This window comes from Pinus tabuliformis, chromosome 6, assembly GCF_031772625.1.
Source record: "Pinus tabuliformis cultivar Carrire ecotype Pingquan chromosome 6, CPIR1, whole genome shotgun sequence".
Taxonomy (NCBI): domain Eukaryota; kingdom Viridiplantae; phylum Streptophyta; class Pinopsida; order Pinales; family Pinaceae; genus Pinus; species Pinus tabuliformis.
Window position 1 is genome coordinate 304771051 of NC_142292.1, and position 13367 is coordinate 304784417.

Below are 13367 nucleotides of genomic sequence, written 5' to 3' on the forward strand. Positions count from 1 at the left end.
CGAAGAAGACTAATACAAATTTTCGCAAGTATGGATGGAAGAGTTCGTTCATGGTTGCTTGGAAGGTGGATGGCACATTTGTTAAACCAAAAGGAATTAACTTAAACTCATAGTGCCCTTCGTGAGTTCTGAATGTAGTCTTCTTGATGTCTTCTAATGTCACTCAAATTTGATAGTAACCTGATCTCAAATCTAATTTTGAGAAATATTCTGCACCATGGAGTTCATCTAGCCTCTCATCGATGAATGAAATAGGAAATTTGTGTTTAATAGTAATTTTTTTTAATCCTCTGTAATCTATACACAACCATAAGGATCCATCTTTCTTCCTGACTAATACTACTGGTGCAGCATATGGACTTCTACTTTTCTTAATGATTCCATGTTTTAACAGATCTTGTATTAATCATTCTATTTATGTTTTATGATGAAGGGGGTAGCGATATGGCTTTACATTTACTAGTGTTGAATCTGGTTTGACTTCAATGATATGTTCAATTTTCCTTTCAGGGGGTAATTTCATCGGTAAATCTTGAAAAACCTTGTCATATTTCTGGATTAGGGATGAAACTTCAGACTATTGGTGAACCCCTTCCATCAATAATAACTCTAACTGTTGACATTGTGCAACGAATACTGGGGCTCCCTTGCGAATAAGCTTTTTCATTTGTTGAGCAGAAATGACTTGGGTAGGTGGGGCTTGGAACCCGAACAACTTATACTTCCTTCCATCCATTTTGAACTTAATGAACTATTTTTGGTGATTTTTCGAATACGTCCCTAGTGTTTGCAACCATTGTTCTCCTAAGATGGCGTCTACTCCTCCTAAAGGGACCATATAAAAACTGGACTCCATTTCGTATTCATTCAGTTGCATTTTAACTTTATGGCACTTTCCTACTCCATCTATTCATTTTCCATTTGCCACCATAACTTTTAAATCTGCTATGGGGTAGGCAAAAATGTTCAGTGTTTTTGTGACATTGACATCTATAAATTTGTGTGTACTTCCTAAATCTTTTAAAACGATAACGTTTTGTTTCTTGATATGTCCTTTAAGCTTCAGTGTTTGTAGTTGAGCTATCCCTATGATAGCTTCTAGAGAAATTCTTAGCATATTCTCTTCTTATGGATCTGGATTAGGGGTCCTGTTTTCTTCATTGTTCGCTTCGTTGGAGCTATTCCTTGAAGATTCTTCTTCTTGTTCTGCTTCACGGTTGTAAAGGTTTTGTGTAGTGCATCTATGCCCTAGGGAATATTTATCTCCACATGTCCAACACTTTCCATCCCTTTTTCTTTCAAAATTTGATTAATGTTTTCCTCCGTTGCGCATTGGTGGTGAAACATACTTACCAGTGTTTTCTGAAGACGATTTACTTGAATTCCATTTTGAGTAGTTGTTTGCTTTTTCATTGCTGGCATATGGTGCTTTATGGAGTTTATATTTTTGCTCAATAATTATTGTTTCATGTCTAACTTCTTCAATGGTTTGGGGTTTATATAGTTTTAATTATTCTTCAATGGTTTGGGGTCTATATAGTTTTAATTATTCCCGAACATAATCCTTATGGCCACATCGATAAATCTTTAGCAAATCTTCATCTAAGAATCCCCTTTGCCTTATAGCAAATACTTCCCACTTGTGGGTGTATTCGCTTACCGATCCTTTCTGTTTGAGGTGAACGATTTTTTCGTAAACATCGTCTTCTTCTTTGTCATGGAACCTTTTTAGTAGGGCGTTTTTAAAATTTTCCCAATTGAACGAGTGAGCTGCACATTTGTTGGAACACCACAGGAACCAATCATATGCTTCAGCTTCTAGGTTGTTTGATGAAGTCATGACCTTCTCTTGTTCACCTATTGGTGGGTTTGCTCTGAAAATGACATCCATTTTATTTACCTACACAATGGCGCCTTTATGGTCCATACCACCGTACTTAGGTAACTCTCTTTTAATTTTAAGGTAGTCACTGTCAGGGAACTTTGTATGGTACTCACTTCCTTCAAACAGTATATGCGGTATTTGTGGCTTTGTGTGGCTGAGGGATTAAAAGGTGGATTGGCTCCTCCCATAAACTAGTTCATCATGCTCTTCAATTATTTGATATCATCTTCCACTTGGTTTTGACTACTAATTAACTTCTCTTGGCCCTTTCCGCATTCATCTTGCTTCTTTTCGACATTGTCAAGGCGCTTGCACATTCTATCGAGTTCGCCTTGGAACTTCTTTGAATTTGCATCATCACTACTACTCCCAATTTTGTTCTTATTTTTCTTAGTAGACCAAATGTTTATTTTTATATTATATATATATATATATAATAATTAAATTTTGTTAATTTAGTTATAATGTGACTATACGACGGAGCACTATCTATCAACACAAATATATGTCACAACTATATATATATGTCATATGTCACGACTATATATCAACCGATCCAACATCTAACATAACGTATCACCGATCTGACATCAGATGTGACGTATCACCAGGGCACACTTAACTTATGACCCAACATTTGATCGAGGCACACCGTTTGATGATAGAGGCAACAAACTTTGTGTTTTTAACATGTGTGTATGTGGAAGGCTTTCAGGACAATGGGAAGGCAAGGTGTGATGGCGGGGACGCATGATGGAATAGCGGCTTAGTCGAGGGGACTGAGCGACAAACAGTGAGGAGTAGTAGGTTTTCGGGTTTACAGTGGTCATACGCGCAGTGGTAACGAAGTCATGTAATATGGCAGCGAAACGGATGTAGAAGTAGGTACGGAAAATGCAGCAGGGTGACAATAACAGTGGGGAACGATAAGCAGTGGAGCACGGTGGAGAGGAGGTAGCGGGACTACAACACAGGGAAGAGGTGGAAGAATACGCGTAATGGCAGGAGGATAGTGTGGGAGAGACACAGGTGTGGGATTCGACCACTCTAATACCACTGGAACAATCAACTTGTTCACTGGATTTTACTAATCTTAGACACATTGATGTGTATAAATAAATTTATATTATTTTATTCAATATTCGTTGATTTTACAATGCTAGGGTGGTCTCCTTTATAGGAGTTGACTAGCCATGAGCCTAGAGACACGTCCTTTTGCACTAATCCCTTTTCAAAACTAATTGGTAACTTAGTTTTAATTTAATTTATTTACTAATTATTATTTTTAACTAATTTATTATTATTTTAATATTTTATCATTTATTTTATTATGTATATATATAGTTATGAATATTTAATTCATAACACTAACACCTTGTGGACCCATTGGACAATTATGGACCTAGATGGGAAAATGTGAAAAAGGGCCCATAATGAGTGGAGGGGAGAGAGATGTATGGTATCGGGAAGCAGTACCATGCAACCAAAATCAGGGTTTTGCATGTAATGCCACACCTAAAGTTTTTAGCCAATAGAGGAGATCCCATAGGACTAGGATACAAGATTAACCCCCAAGTTGATGTAAGGGAACAAGAGTATAGTCACAACCCATTCTTTTCACCGAATCCCCCCACTAATCCATGTCCAAATGTGCGAAAGAAAAACAAACATAAATACCCAATTACATAATGAAAAGTCATGTCTTTGGGGTTGGAAGGCCCACCTTCAAGCATACAATCATAACAAATGAGCGAGGGCACAATGACTAGGTCAGGTTGCGAAGAATCATAGCACATCGAGCTATCTGGTGGTTGCAAGGGGTCGTTGGCTGCTGGCTTAAGACAAATCTAGGAGAAAATTTCTCCTATAGGGGTCACCCACTGGTGGTGGGTAACAAATATCACATGTGAATTGAACATTGAATGAATTACACATCATATTACACATCATATAATATTAATAATATGATTTTTACCTGTCGTTTGCCAACTTTATATTAAGTAGTGAAGGAATTACAAATCTCCCTCATACTAAAAAGTAACTTTTTTTCTTTTATTTTACTTTCAACTACTATATGTCTATATAAAGTTGTTGTAAAATTAAGAGGGAAACTAGCCTTGCTCTCGGGAATTGCACAGTCCAAGCTGACAGTGAGTGGGCCTTCAACTCCAAAATTGTGCAGAGCCAGTGAGTTTCCGAGTCCTTCCCAGAATAATATAAGTATTTTATTTATGTTCGACATTGATTTTTTTTTGTTATTATTATTTCTAAATTTATTAACATGAGTATTATTTTATTATTTTTAAATGTAATATTACATGGAAACATTTCCCTCATATTAGGTTGTAGAGTGTCTCTCTACACAACAATTATCCCAATGGGCATCCAAATTCTATGAATTATTTAGTGTCAAATTCATTTATTGAAATTTCATCTTGTGATGGTTTATTTTTTATATTATTTTATAGATGTATATGATGTAAATGGTACAGTAAAAAAGGTGTATTTTTTTAATATTTCATAAAATAAATAGTATAAAGGTATTATGTATATGTTTTTTTTAATTATAGATATTAATTAAACTAAAAAAATAATAATGTTTATGATTAAGTTAAGAAAAAAATATTAAATGCTTATCCAAAAATTATGTAAGGTATCGAGGACTATGTTATGTGAGTGTGTTTGTTTTTATTTGTATTTTTTTTTCAATAAGTAGCTATAATGTTGAATTTGACTTTTCCCTAATGTGAATGAAATACTAATCATTTATCCAATTTAGAGTTCTTTCATGAAGTCACTTCTTTCATCCCGGTGATGTTTCATTTAGCATGACCTCCCTTAAGGGGAAACCATTGATCTTGTTTTCTTCTCTATCCTCCTCTAATCTTGATGCTGCTTGATTTTCTATAGGTTGATCATGTGCATCATTTGATGATGGTTGCTCAAAATGATTGCCAATATTTTGCTTTTGGTTTTTTTCCTTTGTTCCTTTTGGAGCGATATCACACTTATGAATAAGAATCTTGAACATTTAATGTTTGTTGGTACATCTAACATTGAAAATTGTATTTTCATCATCAAGAACCTCAACCCATCTAAAATTTTCCTTTCATAGGAACAACTTGTCCAATAGACACTGTTAAAATCAATCTCAACACATATTTGAGCATATGTATAAAGATACAATTAATCCATTTAAGATTGGTTTCTATATAGTTTCCCAAGGTATCCCTATTATCTTCAAAAAGTGAAAAATGATAGAAATATAGAGGCATGTCTGGAAGGTGAGCGTAAATGTACATCTTCATAAATATACATAATATTAGGGTTAGAATATGGGAACCATGGGGTAACAAAAAAACCATATTTCCCCAAAACTAAGGACACCCTCATAAACTCTTTTATAATCAACTCTATTGAATAACTAAACAATAGAGGAATGTTGATTGTTGGGATTTCTCAGAATACCAAGGATAGCATTTCCCCCTTGTTTTTACAGAGATGACACCGTTCTTTCACATAAAATATAAATTTTCCCCTCGTGGGTAGCTCATTTGGCAAGCCCGTGATATGTAAAGTAATATGAGCGATGAAGGTCCCATGTTTAATCTCTGAGAACATACTCGTGTTACCGTCTTTGGGGTAAGGCAATGACACCTAGAGGTTATAATGGTAGTGATTGGAATTGACCCTGTGTCACTATTACATGTCAATTTGTCACGATGACACTTGATCAATTTATGGTCTTTTTACCATCTGTGAACATGTTTGATTGAAATCCCTTAGAAGTCAAACAACCAAAAATATGTTGAAGGAGATGAGAAATTTGGGGAAAATAATTGTCACACCTTGTCAAGTTTCACCTGCGCTAATTTTCCTAGATTTTCCCACGCATTCGCTGGAATTAACTCTGAGAACAGCGCAAATATGCGCTTTGTTTGCCACTATAAACTCGCACAGGTGAATTCATGAAAGTAAAAATAAAAAGTACATTCTAGAAACATAGTTGGTTGAATATTTCCCAACTGGAAGCTTCCAGGTGATGATTATTCGAACTATAACCCTCAGATGATGCATCTTAATCCCTTTCCTCAAGGAAACCTAATCCATCAATTAGGGGATCTCACCCTCCTCTGGATTGGAAACTTCCGCCTCTTGGCTTATAAAATGAATAGAGGGTAGAGGGTTAGGAAAGGTCAGAACTCAAAGAAGATAAAATTATGCTGCTAGTTTGAGATTGGAAAGCTTGTCATCTAAGGAGGAGATTGAAGGCAATTGGGAGGAACCTCACAACATCAAGGCGAAGGTTGTAAGGCTTATCTTTATCTTTGATTAATACAAATGAACACATTTCCCCATTGATTTGTCTTATTGGAATGGTGAATGGTTTATAATTGTTTAAGGTGTTTATTAAGGCAAATTCAATTCCTAATCTTCTTGATCATTAGGTTAAGTTTTGTTTGGATTATTATATCACATATGCTTTTGATCCTTTTATGCTTTATGGTTGCAGATCTTATCAAGCATTGAGGAGTTGCATCAAGTCACAACAAGGGATATTCATCGAGCATTTCGTGAAATAGGTAAGAGGCTCATCCATTAGATTTAATTCTTATAATTCAAACAAGTCCAACTTAGGGAAAGAGTTAGTTCAATTGTCCTGCTTGTTTCTATTTTTCGTCAAGGATCTAGGGAGATCACTCTTGTCTGCAAGGGGGATTTGTTCGGTGTAATCATCATGCAAGTATGAGACTAGCCCAGTTTGTCGATTCCTCCTTTACACAAAATAAAAAATAAAAGAATATACAATTAAAAGTGTGAGATTTCAGCTACCTAGAAGGTGTTATTAACCTAATTAATTATTCTTATTACTTCTACGCAACAAAATTAATTTATTAGCTGAAAGTAGTGAATAAAAACATGAACAACATCATTCACCAAATAATATTTGCAACAAAATATGTGAGAAATGAATCACAAAAATATTTTTGAACAAATGTCCCTAGAAAAACACCATTGCGGGGAAACTCAATCTTCAATATGAGGGTTTTATTATTAATCTTCAACAAATCTGTTATCGAGAAATTACATAAATTACTTTCCTCTCACTAAAAAGGCTTTGGCAAAATTATCTTCACCACTAATGATCAAAATCAAATTGAGAAATCTCATGATCTCCCTCTATAGATCTACATGACCCTCAGGAAGCAACTCGACCCTCCTATGGAAATTCCCACTAACTCACACTAGCAACTCACACTACCTCATCCAACTCACACTACCCTTTGGAAACACATTGCTCACAAGTGCAGCCTTCTGGAGAAATTTTGGTCTCCACACGTGTGCATTCACCGGGCAACTCGACCTCCTCTTGAAACTCATGGCCTCACTCGAAACACTTGTCCTCCTATAGAAAATAACTTGGCCAGCAAAACTCCCTCGGAAATTCAGGAACTGGAAGTCTCTCGGATGAAGAATAACCCTGCAAAACTCTTCCTCAATCACTGTTGTTGAAACCCTCCTAGAGTCTCACTAAAAACTCACCCAAAAATACTCACTTAATATGTGTCTCCAACGTTGCCCATAAACTTCCCTTTATAATCTCTCATTCACAAATGAATGGCCAATATTAGGAGTTAACATGTCCCAATCGATAGATAAAATCATCTCAGAAAATTTCTACAAGATTCTAGAGGCAAATCGATCTTATCCCAACTAATGTCAATTAATTAACCACTTTGTTATATGGAATTTGCATCTACGAATAAACACATTTTCCCTAGGTGGGTGACTACACCTAGAACAATAGAAAGAAAGTAGTTTAACCTTTTCTTATAGAAGATAGATGAGATAAAGGAACTTACTTGTAGTCTTTCGCTTCCTAGATCTCTTTTGAATCGCTCCCGTTGCTCCCACTTGAACTAAAGCCACTCAAAAGGTACCTGCATCAAGAGAAACAAAAACAAGAAACAATCAAAGCATACATGATCTATCTACTATACAACAATGGAATCAAATACATTGAAACACATAATGATCACAGATATGAACAATCATATGAGAAAAGGAATAAGCTCTTTATTAATGTAGAAGGAAGAGTATCACCCAATACAGTTCGATCATGTGCCACTCCTCCAGATTCATTTCAACCCTCGCCACATCAAAAACACGCAACTCCAGCAGCATAACATTACTTAACATAAACTCAATCCTCAAACCAACAAAATTTCCTTACAAACTTCAGATTCTAGCCCCCTGATCACTATGATGAGTGCTCAATTTATAGGAAATGGAGGTGGTTTTGTCATAGACGAGGGTATTAAATGGACTTCCAAACTTGGAGTTAGTTTCCATGGAGAAAGGGATGAGAGGATAGGAGGTTTATGGATCCTTAGCCTATCCAATTTCGAGCACATATGAGGGGATACGAGATGGGAACCTTCTAGAATAATCTAGAATGAAGGAATATTCCCAGAACCCTATGAAAATTTTGCTCAATCTCGCCCAGTGCATGCTAAAGAGGGCCTAAGTGCACTATAGTGCAGGCCACAATGGGCTTGCCTGCTCTGCAGTGCGCTGTCTTAAGGCTTGGGTTGCGCTGGTGTCCCAAGGAGGCATTTCAGGAAGGCTTCAAGCCAGGAAACTTTCATAGAAGGAAGCATTCAATGAGTTGACTTGTTTAGGGCATGTAACAACTGAATTAGGGTTTGATGAGCCCTAAAAGTACTGATTTGAATGTCGAGAGTGATGTGCCCAAATAGACCGATAACACACTTTCCCTAACTTTGAACTTAGGAAATATTTAAAAATCACTAATTTACTTAATTAAGACATTTTCCCTAGGTGAAGCTTAGTAAAAAATACATGGGCTTGGAGATAATTAATTCCTTTGTGTTCTTAGCTTTAGTGACACCTCTCAAGGCTAGAACACCTATTTAAGCTACAACATTTAACACTCCCTCTTAGCAAGGAAAGTGTTCTCTACAATACCCACCTTGTCCCTAAAGAAAAGAAACTTTCCTTTATTCAAGGCCTTCGTCGGAATATTTTACACTTGTTGATCTGTAGGCACATATTGTAGTTGAATTGATCCATGTTGTACACAACCCCTAATGAAATGATATTGTATGCTGATATGCTTCAACTAATCATAAAGTATTGGATTCTTAGATAGCATGATGCAACTCCGATTATCATAGTGGATGATGGTCGACTCTATCCTCTAACCAAAAAGTGCCACTAACAACTTCCTAAGCCATATGGCCTCACATGTTGCCATGTACTATGCTTGTAAGGAACTTAATATAACATAATTTTTCTTCCTGTTGTACCAAGAGACAATCGTTGATCCCATACTGAAGCAACACCATGAAGTGTTTTTCTTCTCCACTTCATTACTTGTCTGATCTACATCAGTGTAGTCAATCAACCTGACGCCATCACCTTGAGTATATTTCAACCCATGCTCAATTGTACCTCATAGATATTACAACACATGCTTTGTTGTTGTCCAATGAACATCCTTTGGTTCCACCATGAACTGACTAAGAGTGTTGGTTGCAAAGAAAATGTCCATCCTTGTGTTGACCAGATATATGAGAGAGCCAATAAATTTTCTATATAAGGTGGGTTCCACTGCCTCCTACTCTGATGCTTCAAGTTTCCTCCAATTGGTTATCATGAGTGTAAACATGGGTCTACAGTCCAAAATCATAAATTTCTTCAAGATCTCCAAATTATATCTCCCTTGACCAAGGAAGGTTTCCCCATTTGTCTGCCACACCTCGAGTCCTAGAAAATAGTGCATCAACCCCAAGTATTTCATCTCGAACTCTACTTCTAAGTCCCTCTTGCAGTCTTCTATGAGCCCTGCTAACCCAGTGAAAAATAGAACATCAATACGACCATACCATGCTCTGGGAGGTTGTTTGAGTTTGTATAGTGCTCTCTTCAGCCTGCATACATGGGTTTCCCTCCCATGTGTCCTAAAGCCCTTTGGTTGTTCAATGTACACCTCCTCTTCTATGACCCCATTCAGGAATGTCGTCTTGAATCCATCTATTGAATCAACCATCCCATATATGATGCAACTGAGATCACGACCCTAATGGAAGTATATTTCACCATGGGAGAAATTATCTCCTCATATTATATTCCCTCTTTATGAGAGAAACCCTTAGCCACAAACTTGGCTTTGAATTTTTCTATGTTGTAATCTGTAGTCTGCTTGATCTTGTAGATCCAATGAGAACCAACCACTGTCCTATTCAACGGTCTAGGTACCACCTCCCAAACATTGTTCAACATGATGGAGTTGTAGTCCTCCACCATAACATCTTGCCACACCTGGAATTGCGTAGTCTCTTCATACCTGGAAACTTGTAACCTGAATATATATCTTTGGTGGTATTTTGTCCCTGAAGCTTGATCTAGGAGCTCCTACAAACTCCTATGCATCTCTCAATGTCTAGAGCACCACACGGTTCCTCCTGCCAACTGAAGTGGGTGGAGTTTCATTCTCCTGCTCCTTATTTTATGAACTCTCTTCTCCACATGTACCTGTACTAGTCACAATGTTTTTACTTATGCACTACACCTGAGATTATTTTTCGACCTTTGGAGCTTTTTCTTGTTGACTTTGATCAACTGTTGGAAAATTCGTGAGATCTCCTGAAGGATTTCTCCTCCTGAAACTTAATGTTTCACGATGATGTTTTGAGTCCTTGGAATATAGATCTCGTATGCCTTAGATATTTCATTGTAAACCAATGAAATACCCCTTCTCTGCAGTTGAATCCAGCTTGGTGTGCTTCTAAACTCAAACGTGACAATAAGCGATACTACCAAAAATCCTGAAATTACCGACTTTTTGCTTCTTCACTGTAAATGCCTCCTCGAGTGTCATCTTTCCCAACACCTTATGTGGGACACTATTTTGAATGTAAATTGTTGTGCTACATGTTTTTGCCCAAAGATATCTAGGCATGTCCTGATCATATAGCATGGCCCTTGCTGCTTCAACTATAGTTATGTTCTTGCATTCTGCAACCTCATTCTGCTCTAGGTTGTATGGAGTTGTCCACTTCCTCTTGATTCCCTCCTTGGCACATAACTACTTAAAGGATTTCTCAACGCACTCACCCATATTATCTCTTTGAAGTACCTTTATCTTATTTCCTATTGAGTTCTCCACAATAGCCTTAAACTCTTGGAAGCAACTAAAGATTCCATCTCTTGTCTTCAAGAAGTATATCCAGGTCTTCCTGGAGAAATCATCAATTAAGGTCACAAAATATTCATAATCCCTGAGAGAATTTGTGGACAATGGACCAAAAATATCAGAATGTATCAAATCTAACACACCCTTGGTTCTACTGTCACTCCATGGAAATGTTTCTTTTGAAAAATCTCCAAGTACGCACCCACTGTATACATCATCATGTTTTGTACTCACCTTTCGAATACCTATCACCATTTTTATGACATCCCTTGTGGGTTAATTTCCCTTGTAAACATTATAAATAATTCCTTGTAATTATCAAACTATAAAATTAAAAAGGCTGAGAGAAAGGGACACAAATTCTAGAGCTTGGGCAAGGGAGATTGCTTAAGGATTTACTTGTCTTAAATATCAATCATGGGATGGCTGAGTGTTTTTAATGGGGTTGATTATGTCATCAATAGGGAGCTGGACAAGAGGACAAGGGGCATAATTCCTTGGATAAATACATAAACAAAAGAGGACACAAAAATTAAATGGGGATGACAGCGATGTTGAGTAGTTAAGCCTGGAGCATGTAAGTGAAGAGCGGATTGTTGGATTGTAATTAAAAAACAAGAAAGAGGGAGACCATGGGGGAGACGTGGCATGACCCCACAAGCTAGGAAGGTTTTGCACACACTACCAGAAGCATGACACTATGGAAGTCGTGTGGATAGACAGAGTGTTCACATGATCTATGGATTAGTTTGTGTAGGCCATAAGGGGAACACATGGTTGGTTGGTTGCAACAAAAGGAATTGGAGGCCGAGAGGCCCCATGGGGATTTTTCATTGACAATGGACCCAATCATCAGTGGGAACATGAAAAAAGGGGAGGCTGAGAGGCTCCTGGTATTCGATCTTATTCGTTGAGAGGGAAGAGAAGGATTTGAGGAGTGAGATAATTCAGGGAGAAGAGAAGCTCTGATGATAACACAACTGAGAAACCCGTGAAGCTAGCTAGTTGAGAATAACAAAGAAGCTTTAATGATAGAACAATAGATAAACCCATAAGGCTTGTTGGCTGATAATCATAGAGAAACAATTATTAGTGTAGTTTAGAAACCCATGAGGCTTGCTGGCTAATAATCACAGAGTAAGATCAAGTAATAGCCCAACTGAGAAACCTAGAAGGCTTGCAGGTTGATAATCACTAGTAGTGGTTGTGCATTACAAGGTTGATAAATCCACTAGAGACTGTGCTGGTTGACAAATCTGAGTGGTGAAATCACCTAGGGCTAGTGGGTTGATAATACCTGATGGTAGTTCCAGGGGTTTGGGCTGAGAACATAGGTGGAACATCCATTGAGAAGCTACTGAAGAGTGCACTATTATTCCTTCAATGGTAATAGATCTGATAAATACTCCTTACAATTAACCTTATCTCTCTCTCTCCACATCTGAATTGAGACTCTCTGTGTATAAATCCCTAGGGATGTTGGGATGTTGTATTATAAGTCCCTCTATATAAAAGGAAGTATCCTTGCCTTATGTGAAATTGTTGAATAGTTGATGGGTGAAGGCAGTGTAGCCTTGAGGCACCCTATTTTAGATGATGATATTGGTTTAATTTCCTGAGTAGATGATGGCTATATGTGAGTGAAGTAGTTCACTATCTTTATTTTATTAATATCATAGTTGGTGAGTGAAGGCGGTGTAGCCTTGGAACACCCTGTTTTAGCTGATATCATTAGTTTGTCATTATGAAAGAACTCCTCCTAAGGATTTGGAATCTAGCTCGGGGATGACATCTAAAGGAAAGATTTGGTTGCAACTTGTCCAAGGTTGGGTGGAGAGTTAGAGTCCCAATCTTAATTTCGATATCTTTCACTATAAGATAAGTGTTTCTTTTGCCTTATGTGCCAAAGAATGCAAATATTTAATGCACTATTTTAATACCATTTTGAATGTATGGAACATTGTTTCCTATAAGATTGGGATTGTTGTCTTCTCGTGTATTTTTTGAGGAATGAGTTGAATTCTTGGGTTTGTTAAATGCTTATGTTATGCTGAGGAATATTAACTTTAGTGTAAATGTGTAATGCTAACCTCTGTGCAATTGATGAGGAATGGTTAATTCATGCATGGTTTGAGATCATAAATCAATTTGATTGTCGACCTAGATAGAGGTTTCGACTGGTTGGTTTAGTCAAGGTAAGTCAACTGGTTTGGCAGTTTCGATCAATCTTGTCTAGTCGAGGTGATTTGACTGGTTTAGGTC